The 13,512-nt window shown below is 51.5% G+C and overlaps 1 protein-coding gene across 1 annotated transcript in view; it reads right to left on the minus strand.

Annotated features, from left to right (window-relative positions):
* Nucleotides 1-13,512, minus strand: part of CDH23 (cadherin related 23) — a 388,322-nt gene that overhangs the window by 193,110 nt on the left and 181,700 nt on the right. The gene's annotated exons all lie outside the window — the stretch shown is intronic.

Below are 13,512 nucleotides of genomic sequence, written 5' to 3' on the forward strand. Positions count from 1 at the left end.
ATTCATTTTCCTGCTCCCAGCCCTCTGCCCAGGTGGACTGCCCAGCCTTGGGGCCCCTTCCCTCAGAACACAGGCACCATAAGTGCCCTATGGAAAGCATCTTGGGCTGGAACAGGGCACTGGGCTCTAGGCAGATGGGTGACCATGCCTGATAACAGTGTCACTCAACTGCCCCGGGGCATCCTGAAGTCAAACCCAGGCACAGCTCAGGTGTGCAGAGAGCACAGTCTATAGGAGCCATGCCATGCCTTTCTAGGCACACAGGTATTGGACACATAGTAATTGTGGTTAAACAGACACAGCAATACCGGCATGAGTGAATGAGCTGCATGGCGTGTCTGTGAATATATGGGTGTGCAGAAAAAATCTGAAAATTGAGTCTCTAACACAGAGACTCAGAGAGAGAGCAGATGAGGGTGATGGAGGGAATTCAGATAAAGAACTAAGTTCAGGGAAAGATGAAACCAGGAGCCTGGGCATGGTGGCAGATGGTGGCAGCTGCCACCTTTTCTTCCCTCTAGCCTCTGCCCTGGCCTGCCCCCTGAGCTTCTGCCACTTCCATCCCTGGGATTCTAAACCCGAGCCTCACTCCAGCCCTCACCTTTTGCACAGACCCCACATCTGGCCTCATCCGTTAGTGCTATCTGCCATCACTCTTGGTCTCTGTCCTCTTTCTCCTTCTCTCCAGATCAGCCAACCTAAAGAGGAATCGGCTCTGAGGGTACCACTTGCACTCAAGAACGGTCGATGGCTCCCAACTGCCTGCTGAGTTAGGTTCAGACTCACTGTGGCACTCATGGCCCTCCAGCCTCCCTTTCTCGCTTTATAGGAGGGTGGCATTACATCTGTGCTGAATTAAACGAAGTGGAAGGAAGGACAGCGCTGAGTGCAGAAGTCCACCAGCAGTGTTATCTATGTTGGTGCTTTCACATCATCTATTTTGGGAGGATGAGAGTGGAGAAGTCTTCAGTAATATACATTTTTATAAATTTTATAATGAACATGCAGTGGAATTGACATCTGGGGGCACAGAGTTCTATAAACTTTCGAATGCATAGCTTGGCTTCCCCCATCACAACCAGGCTACGGACGTCCACCCCAACCCCAAACTCCCTTGTGCTCTTTCTTTCCAGTCATCCTTTCCTACCCTGAAACCCCTAGGAACCACTGATGGGTTCTCTGTCACTAGAGTTTTGTCTTGTGAGAATGTCATAGAATCACTCAGAAGCAGCCTTTGGCTCAGCAGAATGCCTTGGGAGATCCATCCGACTCTCACTTCACCTCGGTAGCCTGTGTGTTTCAGCACACTCCTGTTCCTGTAGGATGAGTTAGCATGTCTGCCCGGATGCGGAGCTAGGAGAGGAAGCCCTGCATCTCTTTAAGAGTTGGGCCATCCTGGTGTACTGGGGAGAGCTTTGAAGGTGGACTCGAGAAGACAGTTAAGTGGATTAAAAAGAAAAAAAAAACAAAACCTGGTGGGCTTGCTCAGTAAATGTTAGTGGATCTGGGCATTCCCTAATGAGGGTAATTAAGAGTCCTTAATGCTGAAAAGAGAAAAGTAAACACAGACACGTATGCTAATTGGGGACTACGGGTAGACGCTCAGGCAGCTGCCTGCTCCCTCTCCGCTCCACTGCCTCAATCGGTCTCCTGTCCTTCAGTGCTCCCTCTTGGTGCTCCTCCTTCCTCAGTGGCGGTTCCTTCTCAGTGTCTCTGCTGGTTCACTCTCATCTCCCCTAACTCTGAGGCGCCCTCCGACTGTGTGGCCCCCAGCCCTGCTCTCTAGTTTACCTATACCCCTTTCCTAGGCAAGCCCAGTTAGACCTGTGACTTTAACTACGATTCAGACATTGGCAACGCTCCTGTTTCCTACTTGGCTTCCTGGCACTTCTATTTGAATGCTAACAAGCAGGTCAAACCTAACGTGCTGAAGGCTAACCTATAGCTTCTGCCTTCTCCTTACCAAAGCTACTGCTTCACCGTCTCAGGAAGTAAAACTCCAGGTTCCTAACTGCTCAAGGAGCTCCTGCAGTCATTCTCAGTTCAGTTCAGTTCAGTTCAGCGGCTCAGTCGTGTCCGATTCTTTGCGACACCATGGACTGCAGCACGCCAGGCCTCCCTGTCCATCACCAACTCCTGGAGCTTGTTCAAACTCATGTCCATCGAGTCTGTGATGCCATCCAGCCATCCCATCCTCTGTCCCATCCCCTTTTCCTCCTGCCTTCAATCTTCCCCAGCATCAGGGTCTTATCAAATGAGTCAGTTCTTTGCATCAGGTGGCCAAATTATTGGAGTTTCAGCTTCAGCATCAGTCCTTCCAATGAATATTCAGGACTGATTTCCTTTAGGATGGACTGGTTAGATCTCCTTGCAGTCCAAGAGAGTCTCAGGAGTCTTCTCCAACACCACTGTTCAAAAGCATCAGTTCTTCAGTGCTCAGCTTTCTTTATAGTCCAGTGACCCTCATCCCCCTCTCCACCCCAGCAAATCCTCTCCCTTGAACAGGCCCTGGAGCTGTACACTCCCTACCCCTGCACACATCTTACTGCCTTTCGCTCCTAGGAATGGCCCTGCTCTGCTCTGTCTATGAACTCAGGCAGCCAGCACATTCTTACAGTTTTTGAATTGAGATACAATTGGTCACTTTAGCCGTTTTAATGTGTGCAGCTCAGCGGTTTTGAGTATATTTGCGATACTGTACAACTACCACCTGTATCTACTTCTAAAATATTTTCATCACCCTGAAAGGAAATCCTGTACTATAAACAATCCCTCTTCATTTCTTTTCCCTCAGCCCCTGAGACCACTGGTGTGCCTTCTGTCCCTAAGGATTTGCCTATTCTAGACACTTCATGGAAATGGAATCACCCACGAGGTGACTTTTTGCATCTGGCTTCTTTCACCTAGCATCCTGTTTTCCAGGCTCTGCGTTACATCATGGATCAGAACTTCATTACTTTAACAGCTCTACAATATTTCACTGTATGCCACATTTGTTTGTCCACTCATCAGGTGCTGGGCATTTGTGTTATTTTCAGAGTCTGTCCTCTTGAAAAACTTTAGTCAGATCAAGTCTCTCTTTCGCTGCTCACTGCCTTCCTGCTGAGCCCTGATAACAGCCAGGCGTGTCCGCCTCCTGCGCTACCCACGGGCCTCCTGAACCTGCAGCCACGCTGCTGCTTCACAGCCACCACACCAGCTCCTCCCTCTGCTGGGAATGCTCTTCCTCCAAATATCCACAAAGCTCAGCCCCGCTTCACTGAGGTCTCTCCACAAACATCATCTTATTGGAGAGACTTCCTCTGACCCCCTCTCCTCCCCAGCACTCCCTCAGGCCCCTCACGCTGCTGGCTTTTTTTCCATGGCTCCTCTCACCACTTGACATATAATAATATACATCGATTTGCTTCTTTAGTCTTCTCCTGCCCAAGGGCTGGGCTTCGGCTGTGTGCTCACTTACGAACAGGGCCCAGAAAAGCAAGTGGGACGTGGTAGGTGTTCAACAAATACTTGCTGAATAAATGAACAAACGATCAATTCCCGCCTTCCACTCAATGCGGGAGCTGCTCTGGGGCATCCCTCTCCTGCCCTTGGCCTGGGCGCTCACTCCACAGCAAGCTTCGCTAGCCGCTGTGTGCCTGCTCTGTGACCTCACGTAGAAGGTTCCTCTCCGAGCCCATCGAGCTCATGTGAAAAGAGCAGAGGTGACATGTGCCTGCTGACGCCAGGCTCTGGGCCCTCATCAGGATGAAAGAGAGGAAACATGCTCTGCTCTGTGCCAGAACATCTTTCCAACCTGGGACGTGTGCATTCGGCAATACTCATCTCAAAAACTTCTCTCACTTCCAATTCTTTTTTCAAATTCACTGGGGAAACTAAGGCCTAGAGAGGAAGGAGGAAAGGTCCCTCCCAGGCCTTCATGGACAGTGACGATACAGCCACGAAACCCTGCCTGGCATCGAAGGCCTCCTACCCTCTCCCACCCCACTCCTGCACCATTTTCCCCTCTTGGGAAAGAGGAAAGCAGGTGAGGAGGCTCCCTGCCCTCCGTGGTGGCCGGCCTCACTGCAGCTGCCCTGTGGGGTCCTGCGCTCCCTATGCCTGCTGACAAGGAGGTTTCCCAGCCCACGATCACGGTGATGGGGAGGGTCACCAGCCATAGCGCCCAGCCACACTGTGCTTACCCTTACCCTTCAAGAGTCGGGGATGAGCAAGACAACCACCAATTGCTACTGGGGCCGTGATGTGGGGTGGCGAATGGGGCAGGCGGGGGAGGGTGGGAGTTAGAAACCACGATTTGGAGTGAGGCTGGGCTCACCAGGGCCCATGGTGAAGGGGCACCAGAGTGGGCATGACCCAGCCAAGCAGCAACGGAGACAGGATGAAGGTTGTTAGGTCTGTTTCTGATCTGGGTGGGGGTCTTCAGGGAGGCCAGCTGCTGCTTTTAGGCAGCACGACTCTGAGGATAAAATGATACTTTCCAAGGGGAAGTGTGGGTGTGGGAAAGGGAGCTGAGTGAGAGAGGAGCAGTCCCCCAGATACAACATGGACGATGACCTCCAGCGGCTGGCGGGGACTTCAGAGCCACAGGTACTGGGGTGGGGAGGAGTGAAGTGTGAGTGCTGGCACTGCTTCACACCGCGCCAAGGCTAAGGTGCCTGGTGTAAATAGCATGCTAATTAGATTCACAGTGAGACTAAATTGGGAGGTGTCTGAATCACGCTGAGGATACCCTCTGGTCCTGGGAGAGGCTAGAGCTTAGCATGCTGGGAGGAATCACACCACAGGATGCGGCCACGCACAGAAAAATCCTAATAATCGTCGTCGTCATAATAAGAACCTCAGCCAAGGCAACTGGGGAGAAATTAATGGGAAAAAGCACTAATGGGGCCGCCCTGCTTCCCCTGGCTTCCCTTTCAGAGTGGCTTTGCTTTGAAGTCAACAGATGTTTTCCTGGAGAGCCTAAATCTTGAGAGCGAAACCCTCGGAATGTGCACTGAAGCCAAGACAGGGCTGAGGTCGTGCAGACAGACCCCTGCCCGCTGCAGAGGCAGTGTTCACCCAGGTCCCAGCTGTGTTGACTGTGCTTTGTTGGGGGGCTTAACCCCTGCTCTGCAACAGAACCCGCAGAAAACCTTTCAGAGGAGCAGCGGGACGGCCACCTGGCTGGGGGAAGAGGGGTTAGGCTGGCCTCCTCTTCTCCATGGGCCTGGTTCGTTCCCTGGGCCAGATCACCCAACCCCTCCCTCCTGGCTGCTTTGCTTCAGTGATGAAGTCACGAACTGGGTGAGGCATCCAGAATGTTGGAGGCACTCCATCTACTGCCTTCATATCCCCTGGGGGATTCGGCGGGAGGTGGGTGATTTCCCAGATCCCAGTTATCTCCCTAATGGAGGGGAAAGAAGGGCCTGGATGACTGGATAATCGCACATCCACAGGGAGCAAAAACCCACATCTGTCTCCATGAATGCTGGCAGTCTGCCCCTCCCTTCCCCACCCCACCCCAACCCCTCATCTCTCTTCAGTGCTTCTAGAGTTTGGTTTCTAGCTCAAATTGCTTTGGAAAATAGGGAAGCAGAGGTCTGTGCCTTGGGTCATACTGGCAGGTAGGGAGAGCTGAAGACAGCGGGGATCACTCCCTGGGGTGCCAGGGACGCTATTTCCTGGGCCTCTACTGCAAAGTAGATGCTGGCGGGTGGATTTATGGGGCCTGGGTGAACAGTGGCCTGGAAGCTCCACAGCTGGAAGATGGACCCTCAGCTGAATGTGTGACATGGAGAAAATGGCCTCCCTGTTCTCACCCACCTCACCCTAAATGGATATTCAGTTCAGGATGGCAACTCTGAGAACCAGTGGAAGGTTGGCCTTACAGCCAATGCCTGAGGAGGAAGCTGGGCTGAAGGGTGGCAGTTACTGAGGACAGGAATTAAGGAGGGGTCTTCCGTCTTTTTTGTGTCATGGACCCTCTGGAGGTCTGGTAAAGCCCATGGACCCGCTTCAAGAGAATAACATTTTATTTGCATAAAATAAAATACAAAGGACCACAATGTCGATTAATTATCTTGAAACACAGTTATCGAAGTACTTTAAAAGGGTATTATAGAACAGTTACGTGCTTCTTAATGCATGAAACAATAAGATTTGGCAGCGGGTCTAATATATGCTGTAATTTCAAAGTAGTGATGAGTGTAAATGGTATTTTGAGATCCTTGTGACACTTGTAATGTGATATGAAAATATCTGAGATTTCTCTTGGGCTCAGAGTCACAGGTACTCCTAAGGCTGCTGTGATTTGTTTCTATTTCATAATCAAAGAGATCTCAGAAGTTCAGGTAGAGGTGAGCAAAAATAAAGACGCAGATTTTTCTCCATCCAGGGTCAAGGATGCCTTGGAGAGTCAGTAGGTTCCCATTCCTGGATTAAGAACCCCTGGACTGAAAGGAAGTCTGGGAGGGCCTTGAGGGGCCAGCACTGCAGGGCTGTGTGGGGAGAAGGGCCAGAGGAATCGCAGGCCGGACAGGCCAACTAACAGGAGCGAATGAGAAAATGAATTTAAATAAATACAAGGTTATGGACCGGGCTCCCTGACAGGCCTGGAACACATGTGGAATGGAAAATGAGGGTGATAGATAAAAATAGAGCCAAGACGGACAGGAGAATGAGAGCAATCTCTCCTTCTCACTACTCCCCCCATCCCCCGCCTCATCCCTACAAATAAACCCAGTATTCTGGAATATGGTTCTCCTCATCATTTGCTTTCTTTCACTTGTTTGTTCTGCGATGTTTTCTCCTTGGGGAGGTGGGTAATGTTGGTTTTTCTGTCCTGTGCCCCTCAAACAAATGCACTGTGTCATCTCCTGCCCGAAACAGGAATTAGCTCCTGCCAGATGTGTCCCTGTTCACCCCTGCAGTGCAGCCACCCCCATCGTCTCACCTCCCCCTCACCTTCCTGCCAGCCAGGTTGGAGGTGCGGGACCCACCTGCTCCGGTGGGACCAGATCTCTGAGAATGGGGGCCCCTGGCTGTAAACGGGGAGCCCCGAAGCACGAGCAAGAAGCACAGGGATGTTTAAGGCCAAGCTCTGAGACCCACTGGCTGTGCCACCTCTGCGAAGCCCCTTACCTTCTCCGAACCTCAACCTCCTTTTCCCTAGAAATGACACAATAATACACATATCTTCCAGGGCTGGGAGTAAGAATCTGTAGGATTTTAAGAATGTTTTTCATGGGCCAGGCACGTCTAAATACACATATGCTGCTGCTGCTAAGTCCCTTCAGTTGTGTCCGACTCTGTGCGACCCCATAGACGGCAGACCACCAGGCTCCCCCGTCCCTGGGCTTCTCCAGGCAAGAGTACTGGAGTGGGGTGCCATTGCCTTCTCCGAAATACACATATAAGCCCATTTAATCCTCATAATGGTTCTACGAGGTAGGTATTATTACCGCCTCCATTTTTTCCCAACAGTTTCAATTTCTATAGATTATTTGACTTAATTTCAATATCCAGTCATTAAGAGAAAAGAAGTAAAAATAATAGGGAGATGTAAAAGCGAATATATCACCAGATTGGGGTGACAACTATATCTAGACTTGAACAGCGCTGGGAAGTCTCATGTTGACAGCAATGTGGAGTCCCAGTGGGGAAAGGGTCCCGGGTAGTGCATCTACCCCACTGATGAGACTTCAAACTGTAGTGCCTCCATTTTGCAGATAATAAAACTGAATCCATGGGGATAAACAAGTCTCCTAAGGTTCAGTTCAGTTCAGTTCAGTTCTGTCGCTCAGTCATGTCCGACTCTTTGCGACCCCATGAATCGCAGCACGCCAGTCCTCCCTGTCCATCACCAACTCCCGGACAAAAGAGGCAGTGTTAGGGTTTGAACCCAGGTAGTCTGGCCTTGAAGCCCTCATTTTTTAACAACTCTAACTGGCTCTTTCTTCCTAACCCATAAAGGGATACCCCAGATAGTATCAAATAAAGAAGCATGTTGGTGGGGGGAAGAGGCTGGGGGCGGGCGATGAGGCCCACAGAGGTACCAGGCCTATGAACCCAAAGTGGGGAGCAGACTGGGGCAAGAACAGGGGAGAGAGGATGGGCCAACATTGGGAAGCGGTGCGGGGTGGTTAGGGAAGCTTCGGGAGGCACCCTTCCTCTTCCCACCCAGGTCCTCTTGGACAAAAAGAATGTTAGGGTTTATAGTCTTAAGGCTCACTGGTCCAACCCATGGTTTCCTAGAGGTGGTCACTGAGGCACAGAGAGGACAAGGCTGGCCTGGAACCCCTCTGTGAGGAGGCGTGGGCCCTGGCTTCCCTTCCCCCACTACCACCATCTTTCCTGGGCAGTCCAGGCAGGTCAGGTAGCAGAGCGCTATGGCCAGAGTTCAAAACCCCAGGTCAACTTGAACATGGGAGAGCTTCTGTCACAAAGACTGAGATGGCCACTCAGTGTCCTCCTGAGAAGTGCTCTGGAGGCATTTCCTCTAGATTTTTTAGGTTTCATTATAAGGGGTCTGGGGTTCTCTGGCTTCTTGCAAACACTTAAGAGGAAACTGTCTAAAGGGCAGGAGAGCCTCAAGTCAGACACCAGGATGCACCTGCCAGCTGGAACAGTGGGCAGTGGAGGTGGGAGCATTTTCTGTGCAGTGTTTCTCTGTTTCCGCTCGTGGCCCCTGTCAGCCCCCTATTTTCCACACAGCCATCAGGGAGCTCCTTAACAAACATGACTCAGAGCATGTCAGCTGGTTCCCCTCCATGCTCACAGTCAGGGAAGAACACCTTCCTGTGGCTGGCAGGCCTGGCCTGGCCCCTGATGACAGCACCAGCCTCACCTCCTGCTGCTCACTCAAGTTCCCTGGACCACCCCACCAGCTTCTCCTCTGCTCCTTGGAAATCCCTACAAGGTTGGATCCCTTATAGGGGACCTCTGCCCTTGCAGGGAAGCACCCTCTGCAACTCTGTATGGCTGATCCCTCCACATCACTGAACTGCAGCCCCAAGAGCGCCTTTTGGGAAAGCCTTCTAGGACTCCTGAATCAAAAGCAGTCCCTCTATCCACCACCCGTCACTCAGCTTGTTTCCTGACTTCCTGACCTTCAGTCCCACCTGTGGTAATGTTGGTGCCTACTCCTCCAGCTTCCCCACTAGAATGAAATAGAAGCTCTTGGAGGGCAAGGACCACATCTTCAGCACCATTTCCCCAGTGGGGAGCACACAGTAGGTACATAATAGCATTTGTTGACTGAATGAATGCATCATTCCCCACCTGTGTATATTTCAATATATTCCCTTAGAAATGCCAGGGGCAGAGGATGGCCAATGAAGTCTGAAGGCCATTCTTTCATGACTGTAATTCCCAGGGCTGGGCAGTAGAGACCTCTCTGGGCAGGATATTGGCACCCCACCCTACACCCCAAGCCCTCTCTCCTGCAAACATATTCTTAAGCACAGTAGTAATTCTGTTCTAAGAAGCTGTGGGTCAGAAGTAAAGTGGATCAAATGCCCCCAACTCCTGAGAAGAAAGGCAGGCTGTAACATGGACAGTACTTCTACTGACAAGCATGCAAGAAGAATTCTCCATTTTTAGCCCAGTCAACTGGGTAGGGTCGTGCATACTGCAGAAACAATATTTTTTAAAGAACCCCTTTGCTGGAATTAGTAAAGCAGCCAGCTGCATGGATGGGCTTCCACACTCCCTGCCTTCAGTCCCCAACCCTTCAGGGTCAGAATGCAGATAGAAGAGTGGCTTTTTAGGACAAGTGAACAGAAACTTCCAACCCTCCCAATCAATGCAGATGGGAAAACACGACAGCCTGTGTCTAGCTCAGCTGTAGGCAGGACTTGGGGAGGGCTGCATGCATGACTAAGAGAGGAAAAGTTGACCAAAGTGGAGAAACAGCAGAGATCATGTCGAGGGCAAGGGAGTGGGCAACAATGTGGTAGGAATCCAAGCAGGTAAGTGTGTAGTTATTTCCTGTGGCTTCCAGGAGAACAGCAAGGAGACAAGAGAACGCCCAGCTGGCGGAATGAGGCTGCCGCAGCCTTTAATTTGAAACTCAGAGATGAGCTCCTATACCAAGGCTGACTCCTGGGGCCTGTGCCTAGAGACTTTTTTGTGTGATCTGCATTACAACCATCTATTTGCATCTCAACTGTCACAAGGTGCAAATAGGTGGCTGTTGGTTTCAGCCCACCTCATCCCTTTCTCCTCTGGCTTTTCTGTGTTTTCTATAGTTGGACAAAGGGGAGGAAATTACTCAGACTTGGCAATGGAGATGGAGTCCTTGGGACAGAGAGAGGGTCTCTTTCAAGCACCTTTAGGTGCATTTGAAGGGTCTGGCAGAGCCCAAGGTTCAGCAAGAGGCTGAGCAGAATCTGGAGGTGATGGCAGGCATTATCTAGTCCTTGTGAATTAGGTTAGCATCCTTCTTAGGAACGGCTGCCACAAAGGCCTGACTGAGAGGTTAAACTGCTTCCTCCTTCCCTTTCCGTCAGCACCCTCTACTGCCCCACAGTGGACCTCTCAGCTCACCTTCCTACACAAACTCAGTCGAATTTGGGCTTCAGCATATGGGTACTGACGATGATTCAGTTTGGATAAAGCCTCGGGCTACTTCATTGCTTCTTTTATCATTCAATCATGCTTTCAACTCAACCAAAATATATTTTTGCAGTGCCTCCCAAGTGCCAGGCAAAGTATGAGGCACTGGGTGGTTACACTGGTGAGCAAACAGACCTGCTCCTACCCATGGGTCATTCAGTCTAGCGGGGAGACAGACACTCTTGAGATCACTACACCAGTAACTGCAAAATCACAAGCATGGTGAGTGCAAGGGAGAATCATGTCCTGGAGAATCTATGGCAAAGGGACGTGAGCTCTCCTCATTCTCCCTTCTCCAGGTCTGCTCGATAAACTGTCTCCTGCCATACCTAGCAAATCCAGAGTGACTTTCAACCCAGACATAAATCCCAATAGATGGAGTCTCCCCTCAGCAAGAGAAGTCAGAGGGATGACAAATCCTTTACAACAGCTCTTGCTTCCTCTTTGAGGTTCTCTGATTTTCTCCAGACTTGGGACACTTGGGCCATGCTGTGCGTGCCAGCGGCCTCTGTCTTGTGTTCCTGCTGGCCCTGTGGCTGATTACTCCATGCTGGGAACCTGAGCCCTGACCATCAGCACCCAAGACCAGGCTTGGGAACACTCACCTGGGCAGATCTGACCCCCACCCCTCAGAGGTTTGGAGAGTGGAGAAGAAATGGGAGCTGCAAAAGAGCAGGGCAACTGAGACAGCAATTTCTCTCTCCTTATTTAGGAACCAGCCCAGGACCACATCCGGGGTGGTCTGGGTGCGGCCCTGCTGGGACACTGGAGGAGGGCCCAGTTTCCTCCTCCACTTAAGGTCAACTGGAGGTGGCCTTAGGGTGGGATGGTCTGGGCTGCCTCTCCTCCTCTCTCCCTGCACCTTGCTGTGCCCAGGAGAAGTGTGACCTTGTGGGAAGGAGGCCAGTCCTCTACTGTTAGAGACACTGGCCAAACCCCAACGGATCAGGGCCCCTGCCGTCAGCATTCCTGCAGGTGCTTTAGACAGGATTACAGGGAAGGGAGCCTGAGGTAAAACCCAAGGGCACAGCGTAACCTTGAAATCCCACAAATCGAGGTGAGTGGGCCCTGCTGGGGGTGGTGCCCCCTGCACCCATATGGTGAACATCTGGGTGTGGCCGGCACATGCCAAGTCCTACACACTATCAGCTGATCTCCTCCTCTCCACACACCTTGCTGCTGTCCTTTGTGGCAGACACAAATATTTAACCGCTTACCTCTATCCCCCAGCCTTTGGGTAGCGAGGTGGGGGCACATACCTAGGGCTGGGTGATGGGCCTTCAGCAGAAGTCACACTTCTGAGATGAAGCAAAGAAGAGCCAGTGCTTAACCCTGTGGCTGCCTCCTGCCGCAACCCCAGTCCTGCAGAGTGTGCACCTAAGTGACCACACTGAGGGGCTCTCCCTGCCTATCCTGGCTGGACAAGCAGTCTGAGGGAGAATAAACTCTCTTGCAGGGTTAATTTGTTCCTGTGATAGAAACTGACCGTTTTTTATTACACAAGTGAGCAAAGTGAGGCTTAGAAAGGGTCAATGAGTCATCCAAGGTCACGGAGCTAATAAATGGCAGGTTTGGCCCTGAACACAGGCCCAAGCTGATTCCTTGGCTTGGCACTCAAGGCGCCCCAAGGTCTGTGTCCCAGCCCACCTTCCCAGCAGGCTACTCCACAATCCCTGATCAGTTGCACAGGTTACTGCCTGTTCCCTTGACCTATGTACAGCTTTCTCTCTCCGCTCCTCTCTGGGGGCCACAGCCTGGCCCCCTATCCTCCTGAGCACTCTTTTACCACCTTATTTTTACCCCAAGGCTTAGCCCGAGTCCCCCTCTTAGGGCAGGGTCTTTCCTGACCCTCCAGTCTCTGCCTGCCTCCCCCTCAGCTGAGCTCTGGAGCCTCACTGCCTACACCGGACCCTGGACTACACTGTTTCTGGTGTCTCTCTTCCCTTGGGCATTATTATCAGCCTGAAACCAAAAATGGGACTTTCTCCTGAGATTCTCATTCACACGGCAGTCTCTAAACGGGGTCTGCTCTCCGAGGGAATACAACGTGATCCATGGGGAGTGAGAACATGTCCAAATCTGTTTTTATACCTGTTTATCTCCACCATTTCAACTTTCTACATTATTGCATATGTTTTAAAATTACATATTATATTTGCATAAACACATTTGGCCCCATAGGGCAGGGACCAAAGATCCCACTTCCTGGATTTCCTTAAGTCATCAAATATAGCTCCTTGTAAACAATAGGTGCTCAGTACAGACTTCAGTTATCTCAGAGAGGTAGGTTCCAAAAGACTCAGCGGGAGAAGAGGGCATATCATATGTGTACACACGTAAGAAATGCAACTGGGCATATGCGCGTACACACACACACACACACACACACACACACACAGACACACACACACACACACACACACACAGACACACACACACACACAGACACACTTGCCCTTGTGAACCTGAGTCCTTGGGGGGATTGGGTACAGCTGAGAGAAGCTGACGGCAGAGGGGCCGCAGGCCTGGAGTAAGGCCAGTGAGAGAGCCTCACGTGAGGAGTAATTGCAGAGAAACACCTCTGGCGGGGAAACCTAATGGGATTCCTGAGCAGAGGGGGCCGGGAGAGCAGCGGTAATAAACAGAAGTCCTATTAAGGCTGTGACTGCTGATGGGCAAGGGAGGTAGGGCAAGGGGAGGCATCCAGGCCAGCAGCATGACACGGGGTGGAGCTGGAGCCCCCGCCTCCTGGAGCTCCCTCTAGAGCTGTCTCTCTCTCAGGACCCACGCCCTTCCCTCTCTACACTGGCCTCAGCCTCCAGGCTCCAGGGCAAGAGGGTGCAGGCATCCCTGTGGCCTGGGATCCTCTGGAAGGCACTTGCACTACTTGCAAGGAAAAGGTGGGGTTGTTATCAC

The sequence above is a fragment of the Capricornis sumatraensis genome, chromosome 10, assembly GCF_032405125.1.
Source record: "Capricornis sumatraensis isolate serow.1 chromosome 10, serow.2, whole genome shotgun sequence".
In the NCBI taxonomy this organism is placed as follows: Eukaryota; Metazoa; Chordata; class Mammalia; order Artiodactyla; family Bovidae; genus Capricornis; species Capricornis sumatraensis.